General features: G+C 43.4%; 1 protein-coding gene across 4 annotated transcripts in view; it reads right to left on the minus strand.

Moving 5' to 3' along the window:
* LOC121552798 (microtubule-associated protein RP/EB family member 3-like) overlaps positions 1-8,353 on the minus strand; it is a 72,496-nt gene extending 64,143 nt beyond the window's left edge. Inside the window, exon 1 of one of the 4 annotated variants that reach the window (XM_041865838.2) lies at positions 8,084-8,353. The gene's annotated coding sequence lies outside the window, so the exon portion shown is untranslated. Of the gene's footprint in view, positions 1-4,440; positions 4,678-8,083 lie in introns of those variants that run through there. The other 3 variants (XM_041865841.2, XM_041865839.2, XM_041865840.2) reach the window with 3 other exon arrangements.
* Positions 8,354-11,099: the final 2,746 nt, after the last annotated feature.

Below are 11,099 nucleotides of genomic sequence, written 5' to 3' on the forward strand. Positions count from 1 at the left end.
GGCGCCAACAGACACGGTCATCCTGTTTCTAGCTCCAAGCCAACTTTGCAGTATTTTCTTTGTTATTTCTTACATTATTTACTCAGAATGTTTCTTGTATTATTACCTACAACCGAAAATAACTGTTGGATATTAGATCGGCGGTCACTCAACAGAAATAGACTTCCCTGACATGGATCCTTTGTTTGAACTTCCCGAGGCAGCTCTATTCATCCCCAAAACGCCAGAGAAGAGGAAGAAGAACTGGGGCCCTCAGACTGAGAAAACCTGCTCAGGACCTCAGACTGGGGCGAAGGTTCACCTTCCAACAGGACAATGACCCTAAGCACACAGCCAAGACAACGCAGGAGTGGCTTCGGGACAAGTCTCTGAATGTCCTTGAGTGGCCCAGCCAGAGCCCGGACTCTAACCCGATCGAACATCTATGGAGAGACCTGGAAATAGCTGTGCAGTGACGATTCCCATCCAACCTGACAGAGCTTGAGAGGATCTGCAGAGAAGAATGGAAGAAACTCCCAAAATACAGGTGTGCCAAGCTTGTAGCGTCATACCCAAGAATACTCTAGGCTGTAATCGCTGCCAAAGGTGCTTCAACAAAATACTGAGTAAAGGGTCTGAATACTTAAGTATATGTGATGTTTCAGTTTTTTATTTTTAATACATTTGTCTACAAACCTGTTTTTGCTTTGTCATTATGGGGTAATGTGTGTAGATTGATGAGGAAAAACAATAATTTAATCTATTTTAGAATAAGGCTGTAACGTAACAACGTGGAAAAAGTCAAGGGGTCTGAATACTTTCCGAATGCACTGTATCTGATGCTGTCTGGCCAGAAATAGTATGCCATACTCCTTTTGTCCAGACAGCATCAGATACATGGTCTACACATACGGAGACAGAGGGGCGCTGTTTCACTCGCTCTGACGTTTTAACTGAGATTGATGCGTCTTTCAGTTGGTTCGCGTGTCGGTCAAATAAATTATTAATATTTTATTTGGAGTTTGCCAAAAGTTACCTAAAGGACTCTCAGACCTAGGAAACAAGATTCTCTGGTCTGCTGAAACCAAAATTGAACTATTTGGCCTGAATGCCAAGCGTCACGTCTGGAGGAAACCTGGCACCATCCCTACGGTGAAGCATGGTGGTGGCAGCAGCATCATGCTGTGGGGATGTTTTCAGCGGCAAGGACTGGGAGACTAGTCAGGATCGAGGCAAAGATGAACGGAGCAATGTACAGAGAGATCCTTGATGAAAACCTACTCCAGAGTGCTCAGGACCTCAGACTGGGGCGAATGTTCACCTTCCAACAGGACAAAAACCCTAAGCACACAGCCAAGACAACGCAGGAGTGGCTTCGGGACAAGTCTCTGAATGTCCTTGAGTGGCCTAGCCAGAGCCCGGACTTGAACCCAATTGAGAGACCTGAAAATAGCTGTGCAGCGACGCTCCACATCCAACCTGACAGAGCTTAAGAGGATCTGCAAAGAAGAATGGGAGAAACTCCCCAAATACAGGTGTGCCAAGCATGTAGCATCATACCCAAGAAGACTCGAGGCTGTAATCACTGCCAAAGGTGCTTCAACAAAGTACTGGATCAACAAAGGGTCTGAATACTGACGTAAATATGATATTTCTTTGTTATTATGGGGTATTGTGTGTACGATTGATAAAACTATTATTTCTTTCATCAATTTTAGAATAAGAATGTAACCTTACAAAATGTGGAAAAAGTATAGCGGTCTGAATACTTTCCATATGCACTGTATGTAGATGAAGGCAGGGTAAAGTGACTAGGCATCAGGATAGATAATAATAATAATAATAATAATAATAATAATAATAATAATAATAATAATAATAATAATAATGATAATAATAAGGTATTTGAGGTAGATATGTACATGAAGGCAGGGTTAGGCATCAGGATAGATAATAATAAGGTATTTGAGATAGATATGTACATGAAGGCAGGGTAAAGTGACTAGGCATCAGGATAGATAATAATAAGGTATTTGAGGTAGATATGTACATGAAGGCAGGGTAAAGTGACTAGGCATCAGGATAGATAATAATAAGGTATTTGATGTAGATATGTACATGAAGGCAGGGTAAAGTGACTAGGCATCAGGATAGATAATAATAAGGTATTTGAGATAGATATGTACATGAAGGCAGGGTAAAGTGACTAGGCATCAGGATAGATAATAATAAGGTATTTGAGGTAGATATGTACAGTGGGGAAAAAAAGTATTTAGTCAGCCACCAATTGTGCAAGTTCTCCCACTTAAAAAGATGAGAGAGGCCTGTAATTTTCATCATAGGTACACGTCAACTATGACAGACAAATTGTAGGATTTTTAATGAATTTATTTGCAAATTATGGTGGAAAATAAGTATTTGGTCACCTACAAACAAGCAAGATTTCTGGCTCTCACAGACCTGTAACTTCTTCTTTAAGAGGCTCCTCTGTCCTCCACTCGTTACCTGTATTAATGGCACCTGTTTGAACTTGTTATCAGTATAAAAGACACCTGTCCACAACCTCAAACAGTCACACTCCAAACTCCACTATGGCCAAGACCAAAGGGCTGTCAAAGGACACCAGAAACAGAATTGTAGACCTGCACCAGGCTGGGAAGACTGAATCTGCAATAGGTAAGCAGCTTGGTTTGAAGAAATCAACTGTGGGAGCAATTATTAGGAAATGGAAGACATACAAGACCACTGATAATCTCCCTCGATCTGGGGCTCCACGCAAGATCTCACCCCGTGGGGTCAAAATAATCACAAGAACGATGAGCAAAAATCCCAGAACCACACGGGGGGACCTAGTGAATGACCTGCAGAGAGCTGGGACCAAAGTAACAAAGCCTACCATCAGTAACACACTACTCCGCCAGGGACTCAAATCCTGCAGTGCCAGACGTGTCCCCCTGCTTAAGCCAGTACATGTCCAGGCCCGTCTGAAGTTTGCTAGAGTGCATTTGGAAGATCCAGAAGAGGATTGGGAGAATGTCATATGGTCAGATGAAACCAAAATAGAACTTTTTGGTAAAAACTCAACTCGTCGTGTTTGGAGGACAAAGAATGCTGAGTTGCATCCAAAGAACACCATACCTACTGTGAAGCATGGGGGTGGAAACATCATGCTTTGGGGCTGTTTTTCTGCAAAGGGACCAGGACGACTGATCCGTGTAAAGGAAAGAATGAATGGGGCCATGTATCGTGAGATTTTGAGTGAAAACCTCCTTCCATCAGCAAGGGCATTGAAGATGAAACGTGGCTGGGTCTTTCAGCATGACAATGATCCCAAACACACCGCCCGGGCAACGAAGGAGTGGCTTCGTAAGAAGCATTTCAAGGTCCTGGAGTGGCCTAGCCAGTCTCCAGATCTCAACCCCATAGAAAATCTTTGGAGGGAGTTGAAAGTCCGTGTTGCCCAGCGACAGCCCCAAAACATCACTGCTCTAGAGGAGATCTGCATCGAGGAATGGGCCAAAATACCAGCAACAGTGTGTGAAAACCTTGTGAAGACTTACAGAAAATGTTTGACCTGTGTCATTGCCAACAAAGGGTATATAACAAAGTATTGAGAAACTTTTGTTATTGACCAAATACTTATTTTCCACCATAATTCGCAAATAAATTCATTAAAAATCCTACAATGTGATTTTCTGGATTTTTTTTTCTCATTTTGTCTGTCATAGTTGACCTGTACCTATGATGAAAATTACAGGCCTCTCTCATCTTTTTAAGTGGGAGAACTTGCACAATTGGTGGCTGACTAAATACTTTTTTTCCCCACTGTATGTTTCAACAACATTTTATATTGACTCCTGTCTAAATAAAATCATGTGAAATACTTCACCAGGGAGCGTGACTTAGCCACAGAGGATCATTAGCTTATTTGTATTTTTTTGCTATGGATTGTTTCAGCCTGTAATTTAGGTAGTGCGCGTGGCGATAGGTCTATCTGATTGAGTTCCGGCTGTCAGTGAAAAGCTAAGATAATGTGTCTTCGCAGTCATTTAGCAGACGCTCTTATCCAGAGCGACTTACAGGTAGTGAGTGCATACATTATTTTTTATTTTTTTCATACTGGCCCCCCGTGGGAATTGAACCCACAACTCTGGCGTTGCAAATGCCATGCTCTACCAACTGAGCTACATCCCTGCCGGCCATTCCCTCCCCTACCCTGGACGACGCTGGGCCAATTGTGCGCCGCCCCATGGGTCTCCCGGTCGCGGCCGGCTACGACAGAGCCTGGATTCGAACCAGGATCTCTAGTGGCACAGCCTTAGACCACTGCGCCACTCGGGAGTGCATCAAGAAGAAGGGGAGGGGTGTGGCTTAGATATGGTGCGTCTCTCTCCTATGATGCATGCATATGTAGGAAAGTGCCCATTTGGCAATGTCTTATTTCTGATTGTCTTAACTCACCATGTACACCACTCATTTTTTTCTTTGCCTCACAGTCAACGAAGTCTGTTTTTAAACATCCATTGCGAATGATAGTTCCTCAGTATTTGAAAAATCGTTCCAACATTCCCGGCCTCGATAATCACCAAGCCGTGTGAAAGAGCAGAATACCATGATCTGATGATCCCATATATCCAGTTGAAACGTCATAAAAAACAGATTTCTGTACCGAGCTCAGTGGCGCAGGAAACTCTGAAGGCCCGGAATAGGCTAGTTGATACAATGTTGCACTTCACTAGCAACAGCTCAAGTCAAGACAGACAGAAAGGGAGGCAGACAGAATAGAATAGAGAGATGAATTTTCATCAGGATGTATTTGTCAGCTTTAGGTCTATGTATTTTACTTAGTTGAAGATGGAAGTTATAGGCCTACCGCTGCACCTGAGTTCTATGCTCTCATTTCTTTAGCCCCCAGTGGAACACAGCGTATCAATGTGTCCCTATGGTGGAGGCTAGTCCTCTTGCCATAGCTGAATTTTAATTGTTAGATTTGTATCATTTTACTTTAGATTTGTATGATTAACCACGTGACAATGATTTGGAGAAACAAAAATACTATTATTGAAATGAAACTTTTCCACGAAAATACGGATATAAAAATAGTAATAAATGGCATGCAGATTGGTAGAAATGGACAAATAATAAAAAGAATAATAATAATAATAAGACAAAAAGACAAATTGTCAGCTTCCCCAAACTTGAAACTCACCAGCTGCCTATGGTCTTTACGATTACATCCATGTAGGAGATCCATGAAAAAACATCCCCCCCCCATACTCATTGATAGCCTAATAAATAAGCCTACTTTAATATACTTTTGGTGAATGTACGAGGCATTGCTAGACAAGATATTGCTAGATATAGCCTATGCGCACGGTTCTGACTGTCTGCCTGCCTCAATCCCCTCTTTCCCTCGCTGGCTCACCTGCTTCTCTTTCTCTTCACTAGAATAGCTCAGCCTACTAATTGATAGCCCCAACTTCAGTGAACTTGCGCGAGACATTGCAAGCCAAGAAAATGCTAAATACAGCATTGCGATAGCCTACATCTTGTGATTACCGATGCACCGTTCTGACTGCCTACCTATGCCTTTTCTGACCTTGTTACATGTACATTGAACAACACAGCAGCTTTTCGGCATGTTTTGTTATTTCTAACAAAGAAATCGACAACAAAGTTTTACAATGGGGGTGAATGTGAAAGAATTTTTATTTTCTCCAATTTGTGGGCGTGGTCGAGGGGAATTCCTTATTATTATGTGATATCGACTCCACCCATTGTGAGGGGGAAGCTTGGTATTGGAGGCAGTGGAGGCGTGTTGCGGGGAGAGTTTTGTGGAGGAGACCGGAATCAGGAATGATGTCGGGCGATTGGGGACTATGTGGCAGACCAAATTCGTCCAGAGGATAGAATAGACGCCAGAAGGGAAAGGAGGGGGAAATGGAGTCCTTTGAGAAGGCAAGAAACAGATATTGGTCAGGAGAAATGCAGTATTATCATATGGAGACGTATACTTGGATGAATGAGGAGGAATGGAGGGATAAAGAAAGGCAAAGGAGGTCTAAGAGAGAGAGGGAGGAAGACTGTGAGTTTGAGTCAGTTAAAAATGGCGGGAAAACGGGAGAAGGTTTGTTAAAGAAGAACGGTAGAACGTGTAAGCAGAGTGAGCTGAAGACAGGAGGAGAAATGGAAGAGAATGAGGGTGAAGTATTGGAGGTGGTAGGTGTGGTGAAGTATCGGAGGTGGTAGGTGTGGTGAAGTACTCAGAGCCCAAGGCCTGCACCGAGGGTCAGGATAAAGATGAGTCTGTGACAGTAGGAGTGACGTTTTTGGAAAAAGTGGAACCTTGCCTTTTGGCTGATCCATTTGTGGTTTCAGGGTGGGTGAAAAGAGCGTTGGGTGCTGTGAAATCGGTGAGGGTAACCAGAAGTGGTCTAGTGATAATTGTTTGTGTTTCTGTTGGGCAGAGGGAGAAGGCGCTCAGAGTTAAACAAATGGGGGAAAGAATTGTGAATTGTTTCGCTCTTAAGAAAAGGGCACCATTGAGAGGTAGCTGGGGTAGCAGTAAATGTAAAAGTGGATCAACTGAAGGAGAAGATTCCCGGTGTGTGTGATGCTCTTCGTTTGGTGCGACGTTAACAGGGTGGCGAGAGTGGGGAAACAGAAGAGTCATTGTCTGTTCTTTTGAGTTTTGAAGTTGAGTCTTTGCCGGATAAAGTGAAGTTAGGATATATAAGTTATCCTGTGCGAGCTGATGTGCCGAGTACATTACGATGTTACAGGTGTCAAACTTATGGGCATGTGGCAGCAGTATGTAGGAGGGAGATTCCAAGGTGTGAGAAGTGTGCAGAAGGGCATGAGACTAAGGAGTGTGAAGCAGTGGGGAAAGTGGTGGTGTGTGCTAATTGTAGGGGTGGCCATGGGGCTGGGGATCAGACATGTCCAGTGCGAGAGAAGCAGGTTGAGGTTTCCAGGGTAACAGTAGAGAAGAAGTTGTCATATGCTGAGGCAGTGAAGAAAGTAGAGGAAGAGGAGTCAAGGGTGGGGGGGAGTGGTGAGAGTAGGAGATATATACCAGTACAGAGGGAAAGGCAAGCAAGTGATATATGTTTCAGTAAGATTGGGTTTTTAGTGTTTATAGCAATGGTTATTAATTGTACTGCAGGGATGGAACACAAATCAAAGAAAATTGAGGTTGTGGTGGCAGCTGCAGAGAGATATTTGGGTGTGCGAGACTTGACGGCAGAAGAGTTACGGGGAGTGTTAAGTGGTGATGTTCCATCATTTCAGGTTGAGGGCATGAGGTAGGAGTGAAAATATTTAAATAGTGGAGAAGGGTGGGGTTAATTATTAGTAGTAGTTTTGAAGTTGTGAGTGTAGTGTTAGATGGTAGGATATTTCTTTGCTTTGTTTTATTTAATTTTTTAGGAAAGGTAAGGGAGATGTACTCCAGTCTAGTAGGTGGCGGTAATGCAACAAATTGGATGCCAACTGCCGTTCAACCTCATTGAAGAAGAAGACCCATTGTGAATGTACCAGTCAATAGCCAGGGTTAGAGCTTCCAAGCCCGTTCTATTCATTCTTATTTCTATGCTACTGTGTGCTTGTTGATGGGGGAAAAGTTGTTTCACTACGACACGCTGTTGACAAATATCAGTTAACTAACTACTAGGTTGATAGTAACATCGTAACGTTATCTACATAGACAACGGACTTATTTATACTAGGACAACAGTCAAACACTATCTAGCTAGATAACGTTCCAACCTTAATAACGTGACTAGCTTAGAAACTGTGAGTTACTGCGACAGGCTAGCTAACTGAGTTAGCTAAAGCTGCTAGCCTACGTACTTACTCGCCGAGCGATATTGCTAACGTTAACTAAACATAACGGTCGGTCTGGCCAGCCGGTACAGCACCATTGAACTGTACTGTTATTAATATGATGCTGGCTTTCTGAAAACGGGTTAGTTTTCAGCCAACCCCCTCTGGGGGCCTCCGTTATTATCACACACAGGCACTCACTATTAAAACAAAACTAGTCATAAAGTCCGCTTCTAAATTGTTTACATCGTAGTGATAATAGTTAGTGACATTTACTGACTGTCTCGTGTGAAGAGTCTCTATTTGATCCGGGGTTGTTCCGAGCCTGTCCGGTCTTTGCTAGTTGCGTTGCTACAGCCTGTTCACGGTTCAGGTCGCAGTGGCAAGGTTTGACCTACGTCACAGCGCAACTGCATCACCTCGGATCCTCCGGGCGCCATGGTGGATCTATATCACTTGGGGTGTATTAATTCCGCCGATTCTGTTGCAAAACGTTTCTTAAACGAAGGCAAACGGAACGAAACGAGGGACTTTGGGACAGTTCGAAATGTATACTTTTTTTAATGCATCCTCCTCCCCAATGTTTTTGCATCAACTCTTTTGACTCATCACATACGCTGCGGTTACTGTTTATTATATATCCTGTTGCCTAGTAACGTTATACCTACCTAGCCACCTCATTTTCGAACGTTGCTATGGGCACAGCCAAACAAAGGAAGTCATGGTTCCGATTTCCGCTTTACCTCCCTACTGCAGCCCGATAGTGGCAAATTTGCCAGAGTAAATTATCCATTTATAGAGTATAAAAGTCAAGTAAACAAGTATATTTTATATTTATTTAATTCATGCTCGCTAACGATAGCTAGATCTACTAGTAGGCTAGTTTTGTTGTGATAAATAACGTTAGTTGTGTTGTGTCAGAGTTAAGGGCCATCCACCAAGCAAGAACTATAACTATAATAATAAACCATAGACTATATAACTATCATCCGTTGGTAAGCATCCACGCTAGATTAAAGTTTATTGTTTATCGTTCTGCAGTCCTACACCTGTCAATCAACTGATCAAAGTATCCTACTGCACGTGTAGCCGGCGCGGTCTGCTCGTTGCCGACTACTGCGTTGTGTTCCGGTGCACTGAAGACAACACACTGGCGTACTTGAAGGCACTTTATTGTGTACAACTCTCTCAATCTGTTCAACATCAAAGAGAGAAAATGTTCAAAACTCTACCCTCGACCAGAATCCGCCTCTCCCAGCCGAATACAATGCAGACTGAGAAAAGCATGACCTCCCTCCGCATATAACCAAACCAACTCTAGAGGGCGCACTTACACAATTAAACTCTCCCAATATCTGTAAACTACACAAAATGCTGAACAATACAATATTTTGGTGAAATCAACTCACAAAATAAAATAAAAAATAGAAAATGAACGGTTGCAAAAATCTGTAATTCTTTGACCTGTTACATTCACCCCTCTTTAATTTCACCAAAATCCTTCACACTTCGAGGGTGGAAAATAACCAAAAACATATAGAATAAAACTCTTGTCCACTTGGTCCAAGATAGCCCTGGGACTCCATTTCCCATATACAGCGTATAAAGCTACTTACAAAGTAAGTTAAAAGAAAACAGCAGTTGATCAGGCTACTGCCCCTTCTAGTGAATATGATGCCTTATACATCATATGAAATCTTGGAACACTTTCCCTCCATTATGAACATCTCATGACCCAGGTCATACTACTGGTAATAAAGAAAAATATCTCAATCTCAAAAATGTATCTAAAATAAAGAACGGAAAGACAGTGACCTTCTGACTCCTGTAACAAAACCCTTGGTGAGTGGTTTTTGCACCATGTTCTCTATCAAGCGATCGACTGCCTTAACAACCCTGCCAGTACGTGTTCTGACAACCTGACTTTCAAACCCTTGTACTTGAGGGGGTATCTGACTATCAATCAGTGTAACAGGTGAATTGACGTCCGAAGACCCTGTCTCATCTAAGTCAGGAACATCAATTGGGGCAACAGAGTCAGTGTCAGTCATGTGCAAATCAGGGGGTCACTGGAATCCGACAAGTCTCTCACAGGTGAGTATTCATTTTCCCCTTGGCCTCTGACCTCTTTAGACTGGGCTCTCGTGGGTGTCAGTTGAACAGACTTCCTGGACAGAGAGTGGGGCGTCTCATTCTCCATCTCAGACTCATCAGCTTCTCCAATAGACTCAGAGTCAGAGGATGCGTTTAACCACGAACATGTACGGTCCTCAGAAGCATCTACTGCTAGGCCACTCAAAGCATCAACAGAAGGAGGCTGAAACTCACTGGCCACATCCGAGGCAGCTCCATTCGTCTCTTCATCGCTTAGTTCTGGCATGGGCAAGAAGCTCACGTCCAACATCAAATTCCGATGAACAACTTTTGTTTTCCCACTTTCGTCTCTGACTTTGTAAACGTGAGTCTGAGGGTTCCGGTCTATGATGGTATACATAGTGGCTTCCCACTTATCCGCTAACTTCCTCTTCCCTCTCTCTGCTTTATTAGCTAACAAAACTTCGGTCGTCAACGTTCAAGTGGGTTCCACGAACTCTCTTGTTGTAGCCATCAGCTTGATGTTGCTGTCCTTTCCTCGCATGCTGCTGAGCTATGTCGGCAGCCACATGGAGGTTCGCCATCAGTTTCTCTGCATAGGTCTTATAATTCACCACGACTGGATCCCTCAAGACTTGTTTGAAGACCATGTCTACTGGGAGTCTGGGCACTCGACCATACATCAAATAGAATGGAGGATATCCAGTTGTTTCATGAGTGGTGGCATTATACGCAAAAGTCAAAGTCTGTATCTGTTGGGCCCAGTGTTGCTTAGCTGTCAGGGGTAGGGCACGCAACATACTGCCAAGTGTCCTATTGAACCTTTCGGTTTGCCCATTTCCCATGGGATGGTATGCTGTTGTGTGTGTTTTCTTAATCCCTGTGAGGCTGAGGAGTTCAGCTATGAGTTTGCTTTCAAAATTGGCCCCTTGATCAGAATGTATTCGCTCTGGGAAACCGTAGATGCAGAATACGTTATCCCATAACTTTTTCGCTATTTGCTTTGCAGTTTGGTTTACGCAGGGAAAGGCATGAGCCAATTTTGTAAAGTGGTCTGTTATGACTAACACATCGACAGATCTTTGCTTACAGTCCTCAGCACTCCAAAAATCAATGCACACCAGCTCCATGGGTGCCGAAGTGCGAATGCTCTCCAAGGGAGCTCGGGCAGCTGGTTCAGGGGTCTTTGCAAGGATACAGCG

The sequence above is a fragment of the Coregonus clupeaformis genome, chromosome 36, assembly GCF_020615455.1.
Source record: "Coregonus clupeaformis isolate EN_2021a chromosome 36, ASM2061545v1, whole genome shotgun sequence".
Taxonomy (NCBI): Eukaryota; Metazoa; Chordata; class Actinopteri; order Salmoniformes; family Salmonidae; genus Coregonus; species Coregonus clupeaformis.